We start from the raw sequence: 17,003 nt of genomic DNA on the forward strand, positions 1-17,003 counted from the left end.
TAGGGACCAGATATATCTGAGTTTCTTGATGTTCTTCTCAGCATATCTCTTGCCCACTGGAGATGGTGCAGTGTAGTGGCTAAGAACATGAGTGAACTTTGGAATTAGCGTGGATTTGAATACCTCTTGTACCACCTAGTAGCAAGTGACCTCAGGAAGTTTATTGAACCTTTACTAGCCTTTGTATTTTTTGCCAGCTATAAAATCAAAATAATAATGCCTGTGAGAGTTATTAACAGAACCAATTGGGATACCTTGTGCAAAAAAAAAAATTAGCCCTATGCCTTGCCTATAATACATACTCAAATGGTAGCTAGACTGCAAGCATTTTTATATTCTTTGATTTTTTTATATTCATTAGAAAGTGATCAAGCCTAGAAAAAAGAAATGGGTCCTTCCTTAATGTCCTAAATTATAGTTCCATTTCTTCCAGTGCTGAGCATCTTCCTTGATTTTCTAATAACCATGTTAGATGTTATTTTTAATAGCCAATTAAACAATCTTATATGTTCAAAAACTTGTGAGTGTGTGCTGCTTTAATCTCTTATGATTTTCCTCAGACATGTTTTCTGTGGAATAAATTCAGTGGTCAAGGGCAAACTCTAATCCCATCTCATCTGTAAAAGTTTTTTCTAATCTTTTTAGAAGAATTACTAGCTTCCTCCCCTGTGTTCCCACGAAGAGCATAATATTTACTTGAGTATTTTTTGGTAAGTTTTCTATGTATCTCTCTTCCTTGATAGCATGTAAGCTCCTTGAGGGCAGAGACTATGACTTACTCGACCTTATTGAACTTAATGGTGTGAAAACAGCTTTAAAATATATGCTTAAGAAAAAGAAATACTGAGAACCATTCCGGCCAGCAATGTCATTTGGCATTTGGAGAGCCACTAGGGATGGAAAAGTACAACCAGACATTCTGTTCGATTTTCTATAGTAAATGCCACAGTGAAAAGTGACTAGGCATTTGAGAGCCCCCTGGAGTGTCACATTTTGAAACAGAAGCCTTTGAGTGCTGTTTTAGGATCCATATCCGCTCTTGATATTTTGTCATTCAAAGACTATGCACAGCAAAATATGAAATATCAGTAAATGATCTTTTAATTCTTTGCATTTTTCTTTTTTTTCCCCTAAAAATAAGAGAACATATCTTTAGTCTTTAAAGATTATTAACTACTCAAGACTTCAACAATAATGATAATGTGGTTTTGTTTCACTTCTAAAATTCTCAAGATACAGATATAATTCAAAATTTAGTTTTTATTTCTAAAATATAAGAAAGATGAAAACTGAATAATTCATGGTAATCATAGTCTTGTGAGGTCAATGCCATTAGTGGTAGCAATTTCAGTATTAATTTATACTTACTGACCATGTCAAAACATCAAATTTTACCTTTGGTAAAACTTGTTATTTAAAAATTAGTGGTGATCTTGCCACTTAATCAAATAAACACTTTGTTTACATAAAAGGGATTTTTTTGGAGGAATGTTGAGAAAATAAGGTCCAATAAAACAAATCAAGTAACTATGACAAAAAAGGTATATCTCATCTCTTCAGATTTAGAAGGAAAATATCACTCTTCTCAAATGCAGCTACTTATCAACACATAAACAAAACAATCAGACTAGTAGAACGGGTTAATAGTTGAAAAAGTAAAAGTTAGGGGAACAATTCCTTAAATAACACAATCTTCTAAAAACACACACCAAAAAATAAGCAATCTGAATAAGCCCATACCTGTTAAAGAAATTGAGTGAATAATAACCTTGCAAAACAGAAAACACCTGACCCAGATGGATTGAATTCCACTGGTAAATTCTACCAAACATTTCAGGAAGGAATTATACCAATTTTCTACAATGTCTTCCAAAAGATAGAATTAGAGGGAATACTTCTTAACTCATTCCATAAGGCCAGCATTACTTTAATAACAAAACCAGAAAAGACATTACAAAAAAGGAAAACTACCAACCAATCTCTCTCATGATGACAGATGTAAAAATCTTCAACAAAATATTAGAAAATCAAATCCAACATATATAAAAATAATTATACACCACAATCCAGTGGGATCTATCCCAGGTATTCAAGTCTCATTCAACATTTCAAAATCAATTAATGTAACCTATTACCAACAGGCTGAAGAAGAAATATTATATATTAAAAGGTGCAGGAAAAAATTTGACAAAAACAACACCCACTCAAAATAAAAAATAAAAAATCTCTCAGCAAATTAGGAATAGAGGGGAAGTCTTTCAGCTTGATAAAGATTATCTACAAAAGCCTTACAGCTAACATCATAGTTACTAGTAAGAAAATCATAGCTTTTCCACTAAGATCAGGAACTAAGGCAAGGATGTCCTCTCTCATGATTGCTTTTCAACATCATACCTGAAGTCTTATCTAGTGTAGTAAAATAAGAAAAATACATTAAAAGTATACAGATTGGGAAGGGAGAAATAAAACTGTTTGTGTTTTCAGATGACATGATTATGCAGTAGAAAATCTGAACCAACAACAACAAAAATCGTGAACCACATAAGCAATTACAGCAAGGTTTAAGGACATAAAGTTAACATAGAAAAGTCAATCTCTTCCCTATATACCAGCAGTGAAACAGTGGAATTTGAAACTAAAAATTCTTCACCATTCATCTTAGATGTTTATCAAAGGTGTTCTTTGGGGAAGAAAGTAAATGTATGAAATAAATATGTGACATTTATGAGTAATGTTGGCTCCAAACAAACTTTTGAAAACTTAGTTGACACAATTTTGGATTAACCGAAAATAAGCATGACTTTTGAAATCTCTGAGTGCTTTGGTTCTAGGTATAATCTTTCTTTACTGAATTTATTTCTTATAAAAATATGTAATTTTTAAGATTTTTTGACAGTATTATGTACTGTTTTAGTGTGTGTAGGTGGGAGTGTTGCTTGTATGTTACCGTACAGCTGACATGTATTTTTGTCTATTCTTTATTATCTTAGTAGTTTCATGCTGTGTATGTACCAAAACCAACTTATTGCCTATGAGAAAGATGTAAGATAATGTATTTACAGCCATTCTTACAAGTTTATAATGTATTTTTCTACCTTGTTTTATATGTACATTATATAACGTTTTAAAAGAACTTTTTTATTGATTGAGAAAAGTATACAAAATGCAAAATCCACAATTTTGATCACTAAAAATTGCCAGTTGTTTTGCAGTATTGTATTATATTGGGTGACTTGTCCCAACAAGTTATTTTGTAGATATTGAAAAACTGGTTCTAAAGTTTATATGGTGAGGCAAAAGACACACAATAGCCAATTCAAAATTGAAGAACAAAGTCAGAGGACTGACATACCCAACTTGAAGATTTATTATAAAGCTACAATAATCAAGACAGTGTGGAATGGCAAAAAATAGATAAGTAGAACAATGGAACAGAAAATAACTCAGAATGAATCTAGATCTAAATGTAAAATGCAAAGCAATAAAACTCCTAGAAGACTTAAAAAAAAAAAAAAAAAAGGCCCGGCCGGGCGTGGCTCAGCGGTTGAGCGTCAACCTAGGATCCAGGCGATCGGGGTTCGATTCCCGGTCAGGGCACATGCCCGGGTTGCGGGCTCGATCAATGACTCTCTCATTATTGATGTTTCTGTCTCTCCCTCTCCCTCTCCTTTCCGCTCTCTGAAATCAATAAAGATATATTTTAAAAAAACCAAAAAATTTTAAAAAATCTCCTAGAAGATAACACAGGAGAAAATCTAAGTGACTTTGAGTATGGTGATGACTATTTAGATAAAACACCACAGCATAATCCAGGGGAGAAAGAACTGATAAGGTAGACTTAATTAAAATTCAAGCCAAATAAAAACCAAGACCTCCATGAAAAGACATGGAAGAAACTAAGTAAAAAAAGTCAACCAGATAGGCTACACACTGTATGATTCCAACTATATGACACTCTGGAAAAGGGAAAACTATTGAGACAGTAAAAAGATTAATGATTTCCAGGAGTTACAGGGGGTAGGAGGAATGAATAGGTAGAGCCCAGATGAAGTTTAGGGCAGTGAAACAATTCTGTATGATACCACAGTGGCAAGCATACGCTGTTACACATTTGTCAAAACCCATAGAATGCACACCAACTGTGAACCTAACCTATACCATGGACTTTGGGTGATAATGAGGTGTTAATGTAGGTTCATTGATTGTAACAAGTGTACCACTGTGGTTCAGAATGTCAAAAGTGGGGAGGTTGTGTGGGCGGGGGGTGGGGGGGACAGAGGTTTATGGGAACTTTTTGCTATACCCTAAAACTGGTCTAAAAAATACAATTAATTAATTTAAAAAATCTTCAAGTAACCATGTCATTTAGTCTCTGTAGACTAGTTCTTAAAAATTGGAAATATCAAACCAACTGTGGCAAAATTGAAAATAATGACTTTACTATACATAGACAAAGTTACTTATCATATAAGACGGAAAATTTTTTCCTGTTCCTCTTCTTCTAAATAATGAGCAGACTTTATTATTATCCATGGACTATTGACAACCACAAAATTGCTCTCTAGAGTGACATATCTCAAACTTATTTGATCCCAAGATTATTTTTAAATTATGATGTATTTTAAATTATTATGTATGTAAGAACTCATTAACCTATGAATATTTCATGTACCTTAAATATTGAAAATGTCACCATTGTGTGCTAAAGATACAGAACCAGAAGATGCAACATGAGCAGGTGGGCAGCGCCAGTCTTCCCGCACCTGAGTGTGGGCGACCGCGGCCTCTGCTTAGGCACGCTGATCAGACAGCCTGTCTCAGGACTTCTTTCTTTGACTCCCTAACAGTTGGGAATTTCTTAAAACGTAGATTCCAACATAATAGTAAAAACAAATACCTTAAAAAACTTTAAATATCTTAAAGTTTTTCTTACACTTAAAAATACATCTAAAAATATTAGCATTTCTATAGAACACATTAACATCTCTAGAAACATTCGTATTCTATAGAACAGGATTTGGAAAATTCTGCACTAGGTGACTAAGCCCCTTCAGAATAAAGGAAGAATAGTCTGTTGTAAGACCCTAAGTAAAACAACAACAAAATCACCCGCCAGTATCTCTTTCACCCTGGCAAACATTGACAGGATGTCAATGGAAGTTTGCCATAGTGTCATTTCTACTTTTAAGAGACACTGCTGGAGACCGTACATACTATATTCCTTTCAAAGGCTGCTGATCTCCTGATATACATGTGCATGCTGAGCATGTTAGGGTTGGCCGAAATTATTATAAGCTGAAGATGAAGAACCTTCAAGAAATGATGAACATTAAATTCACAAGTCAGTACTCTATTTGTGTTATAGTTTGATATATGGGGTCTCAGGATCCCTAACATCATCAACCCATGATTCCCCTTTTTCCTCTATACAATTATCCTGGAGGGAATATTTTCCACATAAAGAAATGAGACAAGAATGATACTTGATATCTCTACTTTGTATCTCTACAGCAGGTGTCATACTATTTATTTTCATCTGTAGTGTATGTAGAATTGATTTAATTAGAAAACTCGGGAACAGCAAAAAAATCACAAAAAGATTTCATAACTGTTAGTTTTAGAATGTATAGGTGATGGAGACCAAGTGGGATAACAGAGTATTGTGACCACAAATCATTCAAGGAGACAGAATATTATTGTGTGATGCAGGTTCACCAAAATGTTCTAGCCATATCACCTAATGAATTCATTATCTTTAAATAAAGGTTCAATTATTGAAAGAGAAGGAATAACAAGCTACTTTCCCATTGTATAATAAATGCATTCAAAACTCATCGTATCTTATAATTCTGATAGAAATATATGCAATTGATGCAAAAAAATGTAGACTAAAAATGTTGATGTAATTTGCACTGTGGATATAAAAGAAATTAATCTACAACTGAGGTTATTTTAAACAGCATAATATTGACTCAAAAACTTGCTTGGTTTTTATTTTCCATTATAGACATTAGCCTAGTTCAGTTTTTATCTATGGCTTAGTCATATATTATTGAATATCTAAAGATCTGGTAACTTAACAATCCAATCCTGCAACAAATATCAGTTTGCTAAAGAAAAGCACGCGGTAGAGAGTAAACAGAACTAGGACAAAACCATTCTTCAAGGCTGCTTCCGTGGAAACACAGAGAAGGAAGGCGCAAAGTCAAAGCATGCACGGCAGACTGTGGAAACACTCGATTTGCTTTACCACCCATTGTGTAAATCTTCTCTTTTCCTGTAATATAAAAATCACAAGCATTGCATTTTATGTTTCCAAAATTAGAACAAATGAATGTGTTAATCTGAGAATTTAAAAGTAATGACTGTGATGGCTCCCATTTCAGAAAATATCACAATATTCTAATTCTTGAAGAGGCTCAACATAGTATCATCTCTATGTTTATTTTGAGTATTGTAAGTCCTTGTAACTCAAGAGGACATGGAACTTGCAGTTTCTATTGTGTAACTTGTCTTGAGAAGGCTGGGCTCAGTTAGTTAATGTATCTCATTTTTCAGAGAATTTTCTGACCCTGAAGAAGCAATTAATAAAGACCTCTTCCTGGCTGCGCTGCTGAATGTTCTTAGTGCCATCTGCTGCATGCTTCCGGCTACTGTAAAGGGAACTACTCTAGTTAATTTGAGGTTATGAATCTAGAAAGAGCTGGCATCGTATTTATCGATTTGTAGTCCATGTGTGGGAAGAAAACAACTTATAATAGCATTTTCACATCAAAAATGCTTTGGAAACTATCCTAGAAATAGTTAACAATAAAAATTAGCTTTGTGATTCTTACATTAAAAATGTTTCCTTAGTGTACTCTATTTCCTCTATTTAAAAAGTCTATGTGTAATAATTCCCTCTGACACTTATCAGTAGCATCAGCTTCAGCTCTTCTAAAGTGAAACTATCATTATCTTTCTACCTGCTCTGGAGAAAAGTAACAAATCTATTGTATCTGGAAACAGCAAAAAATAATTTAATGATGCTAATAATAACGTTTATTGGGGGATATTCACATTTTGTTCATAAAGGTTATGTTTTTGGACTGAAAAATAAATAGGAAGACATTAAAAATTAGATAAGCCCATTATTTTAGAGTATTCCAAAGATAAATGTTGGTAGCTAAACTACTACCTAAATGGAGAGAATAATCTGCTTGTGATTACATGAAGCTACATCCAAGTATTCAACCTTCTGCCTCCTTAACCAACAACACCATTTGGAAAAATGGTCTATGACTCTTCCGAGGACTGGTGCACATCATATAACTATATTCCTTTGATACTTTATTTTTTTTACTTAGGTTGTCTTTTTCTTATATAAAATTCATTACTGTAAGACCTGGTAAGTGTTAGGATGGCTACCAGTTAAGATCAAGTTCTTGTGTCAATCCTGGTTATAGTTTGTTGTCTTGTTCTAATTCTGAAAGTTGTGAATGTCTTTAAAGTTCAAGCAAGAATGCTGCCTAGAGTGGCTATTATTTTATGGATGCTCTTCCAGATCTCAGCTCACCTGGTGGGTCGTTCTTTGGATCACTTGCAAAGGGCTCAGTAAGTACTAAATTTCAAATAGATTTTCACACTTGCTGTAGCAAGCACACTGAAACATGCTCTGCTGAGATAAATTACATAATTTAATCCTTAGCAATCAAATTTTTTACCTAAATATGTGGGTATAAAATACCCAAAGAGGAATGCCACAGTCTTTATCTCTTAAACTATCTACTAGTAAGTTACGCTGTAATAATCCCTTGCGCTAGTTTTCCTTTTTGTTCCAGAGAATTATACCTTCCTTTCACTCTGTGTACAGACCACGCCTCATCTGGCAGATAAGTAATTCAAGAATCCTGTTCCCAGTAGTGTTTCAAGACTGCAGCCTCCTAAAAGTACACAAGACACTTCTTCAATATGGGAAATGAATCAGCCAGTGTGATAATGCTAAAGGTGTTTAATTATTTATAAAACAAATCACAGTTTCAAAGTGATAAAGAAATTAGAAGCATTAGAGTAAAAGGCTGCAAGGACAAATGTGATCAAAGGCCCTGCAAGCTAATAACAAATAGATTGTAAAGATACTGGGATTGTCTGGACTCTTGGGAGGAAGTGTCAGTGATTATTCTGAAAGCCAATTGACTAAAGTTGATAAAAATCTTTCCTAAACACTATGAAAATAAAATAATATTTAGATTTTCTCCTTTCATCACTAAGAATAAATGTTATTTTGTGTACAACAGAGACAGAAGTTCACCATGTTTAATGCAAGCCCCTGTGTACTCCTTCCTAGGAATTCTTGTCACATCCTACACTGATTAGAAAAAGGAGCACTTCTTTTCCTAAAATGCCTATTTCTTTCTAAGATCCCTTTATTTCATTGGTAAATAAAACCATGAGACAACTACTGTCCTCTGTCTGTTCTAAACATCCCTCTGCCGTGTTCCATCCATATCCAAGTTTTATGCTCTCCTGATCCCTATTTTCTTAGATCCAAGTAATCTGATAAACCCCATTCTCGCTACACTACAGCATGTTGATGAGTTTCTTTTCAAGAGAGATTTTACCTTGTAAGAAACAACCATATGGGCAGAAGAAGAATACTTTCAAAACACCTGGATGTGTAGAGCCAACCTGACCATAGCTGTGTTGGGCTAGGCTTGCTTATTGATTATGATTGGAAAATGTGTGCTACATACACTATTCATTCAGTCTTTTTACTTGGCATTATTTAACCCATAACTACTAAAAAAAAAAAAAAAAAAATGTCGTAGCGAAACTGCTGTTTTAACCCTAGTCCATTTGGCTCCAACATACATTCCTTTTTCATAGAACTACACCTAAAGTTATCAAGAGAGCTATATAAAAACCAAGATTAGACTGAGGAATCTGACAAGTTTCTGCCAGTGATCTTAAGCTATTCTGTTCAGACTTGATTAAAAATTTAAAAACCAACATTTAGATGATTTTTCCACCTTCAGGTTGATTTGATTCCTTAAAACTATCCTTTAACTCAAGCACCTGCCTTCTATCCTGACATTTAACATCTAGTCTATATCATGGTACGTGCTATTTAAAAATGTTTTCTGTTAGCCCTGGACAGTATTCTCAGTGGTTAGGGAGTCAACCCAAACACCAAAAGGTTGAGGGTTCAATTCCTGGGCAAGGGCATGTACCTGGGTTTCAGGTTCCACCCCAGCCCTTCCCCCTCAGGGGCATGCTGGAGGCAGCCAATTGATACGCCTCTCTCATATCTATGTTTCTCTGCTTCTCTCTCTCTCCTCTCCCTCCCTCCCTCCCTTCCACTCTCTCTAAAAATCAGTGGAAAAAATATCCTCAGGTGAGGGTTAACAAACAAAAATAAAATTCTGTTATCCCTGTGTAGGCCCCATTTTAACACCTAGTTCAGTCTTTCCTGCTCCTCCATTCGCCATCCGTTTTGGATTAACCCACATCCCCCACCACACCAATTCCTCTCATATTTTTTTCTATCTTTCAGAAAAGGGACTTCCTAAAACATTTCAGATAAAACAGAAAAGGCCTAGAAGTAAATTCAGAAACATGCGTCTGTCGAATATAAGATACGATTTGCAGGAATCAGCTGGGGTAATAAAACAAAAGAAATTCGGGATTTGCTGTGACGGCAGAATGGAGTTAGGCATGTCTAGGTAACAGGAGCAAAATAAAAAGCCTCTTGAAAACCAACACACCGGTATACAGAAACAAACAGCTTCTGAGAGAGCCCTTTCTAGTGTTTTACCAAGCACAGAATGTCCAAAATCTAGCAGGAGAAATGTGAAAAGGCACTCCTAAAGCCCTCTTGGATTCATCTTTGTTTAAAACCTAACAATTAGACTGCAGTTCTGTTCCCTAACAGGAGCATACGCTCAGCTCTCCCCTGGGGGTTTGTAGGAATGAGACTAGCTCTCAGGAGACAGGTAAGTCATCTCAAATTCCTCTGCGAGTTTGCAGCAGGGTAAACATTCTCTGCCCACTGATCGAACTCAAAACACATGCCTTGGGTGAGAATGTCTTCATATTTTCTTCACCTACTTATTGAACTAAATATTACCTGAGGATGGTATAGTTGCTTTGATTTCCTTCACCCTTCATTTTCTGATTGCAATATTCGTTCCATTTTGCTGAGTAAAAAAATTGGGTCAGATTGATTTTCATGGGATAAGAAGTAGTGTAGTGCAGAAAAATATTATTTCTGCTTTGTTACATGACAACACTATACAGTTCCATATAACTACTTAAAGGTTAGTATTAAAAAGCACCTGTAATCAGCCTTTCAAAATTACTGACTGATGTGCCTAAAAATATAAGGAATGCTTCCAGATGACCATGGCTATGAAAGTCAGCAATTCCCCTCACCCCCTCTCCTACTAGAAAACAGAAAAGCCACAAAAATCTAAAATCTACATCTTTAGTGAAACTAGGAGAAAGTTATATTCCAGACTCAAAATACAGGTAAGGTGTCAAAAATATATATTTTTTTACATTACCAGTAGTATATGGGAGTTCTAGTTCCTCCACATCCTCACCAACACTTGGTACATTGAGTGTTTTTAATTGTAGGCATTTGAATAGGTGTGTAGGTGTGGTTGTTTTTTGTTGTGATCTTAGTTTGTATTTACCTAATGACCAGTGATGTTGAGAACCTTTTCATGGACTTATTGCCATCTGAATACCTTTGGTGATGTGTCTGTTAAAAGATTCTGCCAATTTTAAAATTGACTCGTTTTTATTATTGTATTTTGAGAATTCAGATTTTGCCAATCTGGGGGGGGGGGGAGCAGTAGTATTGTTATATATTATTACAATTTTAACTGGCATTTCCCTGATTATAAATGAAGTCAAACTTTTTTTGGTTTATTGACCTTTTGGACTGTTTTTCAGGGGAAGTGCCTATTCATGTATTTTGCCCATTTCTTTCTGTTGGTTTTCTCGCTTTTTATTGATTTGTATAAGCTCATTTTATGGTATGAATATGACTCTATCTGTCAGCAAATATCTTCTCCCACTGTGACTTGGTAATTACTTTATGGTACCTTTTGATGAACAAAATTTGTAATTCTAACATAGTCATATTTATTGGTCTTTTCCTTTATGGTTTGTGCTTTTTGTGTCTTATTTGAGAAGCATCTCCCCTCCCAGATATCAAGAATGTATTATGCAAACTCATTTCCAATAGCTCTATCATTGTGTCTGCCTCTTTTAGGTGCCGCATCGTCCACCTGTGAATGGTACAAGATAGGAATCCCCATTTATTTTTCCACATGTATACTTAACTATTCCTGCACCGTTTAAAAGGTACCATTTTCCACTGCTCTCTACTGCTTAATACAATGTTCATACATGTATGACTCTGTTTCTAAGCTCTGTCTTTCATCTCACTGGATGGACTTAATTATACTACACTGTCAAAATGTCACTAAGTCTTGAATCTGGTTGAGATATCTGATAACTTGTTATGTTTCACAGACTAACATTTACCGTCATTTGCTTTTTATTTCTTTATGCCTCTTGAATCTTTCATCTGGGGTAATTTTTATTCTTCTTAAGTACATCCTTTAGAATTTACTTTTAATACAGTTTTGTGGGTGTTGAACTCTCCTTTTTTTGTTTATCTGAGGACTTTTACCTTCATTTTAGAGGGTAACTTCACTGGCTACCCACTTAAAGCACTGAAGATACTATTTTACTCACTCCTAGCATCCTTAGTTGCCATTAAGGAGTAAGCTAGCTGTCAGTCAAGCTGCTTTTACTTTGGAAGTATTAACTCTACCTTTCCTTACTCTTGTTGTGTGCAAGGTTTTCTCTTTGCCCGAGGTATTCTGCATTTTCATTATTGTATGTCAAGATGTGTGCTTCTATTTTAATTCAGATTTTATTGAGATAATTGTAGATTCACATGAAGAAGAGAATAGAGATCTCACGTACACTGTTCCTTGTTCTTCCCAATGTTAAAATTTTGTAAAAGTATAATATAACAATCAGCAAATTAACAATTATACAGTCCCCTGATCTTATTCAGATCTCTCCAGTTTTACTTGTACTTGTTTGTTTAGTTTTATACAATTTTATCACATATGTAGGTTTGTGTGTCCCTTACCCCAGTCAAAATAAAGAATAGTCCCCAAAACCAAGAGGACCCCCCGTGTTGCCTTTTCGTTGCCACATCCATGTCCTTCTTGCAGCCTCCTGAGTCTAGAGGACAAAACTGCGAAACTCGATTCCTACCCGGGTTGTTTTAGAGCTTCTTAGTCTATGTTCTATGTCCCTTAGTATGTCATTTGCATTTTTCACTTTTTTTGCCCTTTTATGCTGCATTCTGGAAAATTTATTCTAACCTATCTTTTAGCTAAGTTTCTTTTCAGCTATTTCTAGTAAGTTGTTAAATCTTTTCTCTGAGTTCTTAACTTTATAGTTTTTGAATGAGAAAACTGATTTGATTTTTTAAATCAGTGTATTTTCAAAGTAATTTTCTGTTTCTTAAGCCTGTTATTTTTTATATTTTTAGCTTATAAGCATAAATTGCCTTATCTGTCTATTAATTTAAATATCTGAATTCTTTATGATTTTATTCTAGTGTATACTTTTCTATGCTGATTCTAATTTATGCCATTTTCTTCTTTTGTGTGTTGGATCATTGTATTGAAAAAAATTAATTGGCAGAAATAATATGAGACCTCAAAAGAGAATTTTCATCTGCTTTTGGCTGGGGCTTTGGGCCCTACAAAGGCGTCACCTACTGAGGGTGCAGGTTCATATAAGGGTATCTTTCCTTCTGGTTTGCCCTTTCTTAGAGGGTATAGCTCTTTTCAAACCCTGCAGTTAGGTGAGAATTGATTTTGAAGTCTGTCCTTTTGCCCCAGGAGGCTGCCAAAACAGCTCAGCTCATTCTTTCAATAAACGAACACCCTTTGGGCAAAAGCAGAGTTTAGTTTTGAGCTTAACCCTCAGAATTTTTAGTTTATTCTAGATTTTGAGTAGGTAATTTTTCATTATCTTACCTTGTTAGCTCATCTAATTGCTCTTAGAAAGTTTTAAAACATGGTATTAAATTTTTTTAAGTTATTCAGGATGCTGAGGAACTACTAGATATTTTTTTAACTTTTTTGAAAGTTTGAATCATGTAAACTTAATAACAGTTTAGAAATCTCTCTCACACACACACACAATGGAAAGATTCCAAAGATGCACTTGTGGGAGTAGGAAAATTTGGGAGAATTTTATCACAGCTAGCCATGCCATAATACTCTGTAAAATCAACCACACAACCATAGAGTCTGTGTTTTGTTATTTACTTTTGAGGTTTTTTTTTTAAAAAAAAGATGTACTGATTGCCAAAACTTCTTGGCACAAATACAACTAAAACACAGAATGGAGCTTGGGGGTGAAGGAGAGCAGACTTATTTTCCATATTAATCACATAAATTCATTTACTACTGAAAGTTTCTAAGGCAGCTGAATTTGAAAAAAATACATCAATTACCTTTTTTATTTTTAAAAACACTGCCTTCAAATTAACTAAAAGTCAAAGATGATAACTGTTACTGTTACAGTTTGTCTTCTGTAGCCTGCTGAACTCTGGAAAAGTCATTCAATAGAGTCTAGGAAGATAAGAGTAATCTCAGGCCCTGATCTACAATTAATTGAAGACACACCTCTACAAGGCAGCAGCAACTTCAAAAAGTAATAGCTAAGTGCCTCTTCAACGTGGCTCCTTGAACAGCAATTATACCTTAAGCAAAGAGGGAAACAATTAAGATAACACTAATGAGGAAAGACATAAGGACCTACATAAAATGGAGGGCAAGAAAACCTCAAGAGTATATGCTTGACAAGGATGTTTCTATTGAATATCCTATAAAATAAAGCAACAAGGGTTGGTAGGTAATAATGTTGACTAAAAAAACCAGTAAGATATTTTCACGTAAAAAGAATCCATAATTTAAAATAAGATAAAAGATGATGTGGAATATCTATAAGTAAACCCCATTTAACACTTTCTATAAGTGCATGCCACTTAACCTTAGTAAATTATCCCCAAACAACAAATTCACTCAGATCAAGCTGTGCTTTATCCTCAAGATGTTTCAACCCTCCACTTACAGCAGTCATAAGAAAGTCAAGAATAATAAAGATTTGTGAGTTATCATTACCCTGTTGTTCATCTCTTCTCCCTACCAAAAATGGCTTAGCAATGTCAGAGGGGGGGTTTACAACGAAAAAATATATTTAAGAAGTTGCACCACTGCTGATTCATTCAGAATCAGATCTACTCTGATAGGCCCTGGGATGTTCTCAGGTAACATTAATGTCTCACAGGAAATGAACTATTAAAGACATTTCTCCAGTTATTACATTTATGAATATGAGTTGGACCCACAGCACTTACTGACGATAGTTTTTTTCAATTTTTTCATTAAATATTGTGTAGATTCAAAAATACAAATGAAATGTGTAAAGTACAAAGAGAGCAATGCAACACTTCAACAAACACGTTAACCTACAACCCAGCATCACTATCGCTTTCTCAGCCTCCTAAATGCTGTTGTCCAATCTCATCCCTTTTCCCAGCCCTTCCCCTCTCTATCCCAAGTAGCCTTAATCATATTTTCTGTATCATTCCTTTGTTTTTTAAAACTGTTACCAAGTATGTTTATGTATGCAAACAGTATATTTTTTACTTTTCGCATGGTTTAGTACTTTATATAAATAGATCAAGTATCTTCTTGAATTTTTTTTTGTTCCTTAGAAATTTGTAAACATCGTATGGGATTGTAATTCATTCATTTTCCAGTTGTTTACTATTCCCTTGTACGAAAATTCCACAGTTTATTTATTCAGCCCACTATTGGGTTGTTTCCACTTTTTTGTGGTTTTTTTTGCTGTTCACAAGCAGTGCTTCTAAAAACATCCTTGAGCATTACTTCCCGGTATCCCTGTGTATGTGGTTTTTGGGACCATAACGGGACTGGAATTTGTAGGTCATGGAATTGATGTATCTTCAACTCAATTGGAAAATATCAAATATTTTTTAAGTGATGGTTGCAATTTACATGTCCAGCAAAAGCACATAAATAAGGCAAAATACCATATTCTCACATGCATTAGCTTCTCATTATAGTCTTAATTTTCATTCTCCTGTTTCTTAATGAAAGTGAATCTCTTGTATATTTTCTGGCTTTCTGTTTCTCTCACGTGAACTGACTCTTCACTTTTTCCCCACTTTTCTCTTTTTGGTTCATTTTATTACACTGTCTTTTTCCTGTTGATTTTGTGTGATTTATTTAATATCATAAACTCTATTTTTTGTGAGTTATATACATTGCAAATATCTTCCATTTTTTTGTCTTTTAATTTATTAATATTTCAAGCTGAAGTTCTTTATTTTAATGTACTCATTAGTGCATTTTGTGCTATAGGCATAAAAATAATTCTCTAACATTACATCAATTGGAAATTATTTTTGTGTTTAGGCCAAATTTTATTTTCCCTATAATTATTCCAATGCCCTTTAAAAAAATCCCATTATCACCATTAATATGAAATGCCAACTCATCATTTATCGAGTTTATATATGTTTCACTCTGTTTCTGGGAACCCTTCTGTTTTATTGACTGACTTCATGATATAGTTTTATAATTATTCTTTAAAATTTATCTCAGGAAGGAGCAGTTTGTTCTGTTCAGCAGTGTCTGTCCTGTTCAGGTTCTGCTGTTTAATATAAATTTTAGAATCAGTTAGTTTGTTAAGTTCCATAACAGAATAAAATATATACAAACAAAGATAAAATCATCAGAATTTTTATTAGAAATGTATTGTATTTACAGATTAACTAGAGGGAAAAGTGATATTTTTTATATTATGTCTTCCAATTCATAAATATGGTGTTTCTCTCCATTTATTTAGGTCTTACTTAGTATTGTACAATTAAGCTTTATAATTTTTCCAATAAATGTCTTGCATACTTGTGATAATTTATTCTTGGGTATTTAATTTTTTAATGTAACGGTAAAGGTTATATTTGTTTGATTCCATTTTCTAACTCTGTGTTGCTAATGTATAACAATGTGGTTGAAGTTTTTCATGATTCGTGTGTCCAGCAGCCATACTAAATTTTCTCAATGAATCTTTAGAGATTTCTATATAAATAAATAAATTATACCATCTGTGAAAAAATAAGATTCAATTTTCCTTTTTAAACTTTATACTTTTTCTTTCTTTCTCTTGTCCTGATAAAATATAACTTGTGGTAATAGCAGAAACCCTTGTGTCTGTCTGAAAAGGAACACTTTCAAAGTTTTATCATTAGGTAAGCTCTCAGGCTTTTGACAATACCTTTAATTAGAAAAAAAAAATTTGCTACAATTCTTAGTTTTAAAAGGAAGTTTGATTTTATCAAATCCTTTATTTGCATCCATTTAAATGATTGCACATTTCTCTTTAATTTGTTAATATGATATATTTTTGAAGTTTATTTTCTGTTACACCATATTATATTCCTGAATGAACATACATATGTCAGATGTTAAAACTTTAATATGTATCTCACAAGTTAGTTTTGCCAGTAAATTTCTTATACTGTCCTTTCAGGATTTCAATCCAAAGTAAGGAGAGCCACATAAAATAATAAAGTGGGAATATTTCCTCTCTTTCTATATTTTAGAATAGTTTGTGTAAGATTGGTATTAATTCCACTATTGAATGCTTGCTAGAAATCAGGGGTAAGGTATTCAATCCTTTTTTGGGCAGGCACATGGAAGGGGAGGCATTTAACTACTGATTCAATTTCTTAATAATGAAAATTCTATTTAGCCACCCCCCCCACTTCTCTTTAAGTTAATTTACATTTTTCTAAGAATTTGTTCATTTTATATAACATTTTATATTTGTTGGCATAATATTTAAATATTGCTGATCATTTAAACTATACAGAATGCCTAGTTACACTCCCT

At 33.9% G+C, this 17,003-nt stretch overlaps 1 long non-coding RNA gene across 2 annotated transcripts in view; it reads right to left on the reverse strand.

The window, feature by feature from the left end:
* Positions 1-17,003, reverse strand: part of LOC308558599 — a 111,143-nt gene that overhangs the window by 76,339 nt on the left and 17,801 nt on the right. The gene's annotated exons all lie outside the window — the stretch shown is intronic.

The sequence above is a fragment of the Miniopterus schreibersii genome, assembly GCF_964146895.1.
Source record: "Miniopterus schreibersii genome assembly, chromosome: 6".
In the NCBI taxonomy this organism is placed as follows: domain Eukaryota; kingdom Metazoa; phylum Chordata; class Mammalia; order Chiroptera; family Miniopteridae; genus Miniopterus; species Miniopterus schreibersii.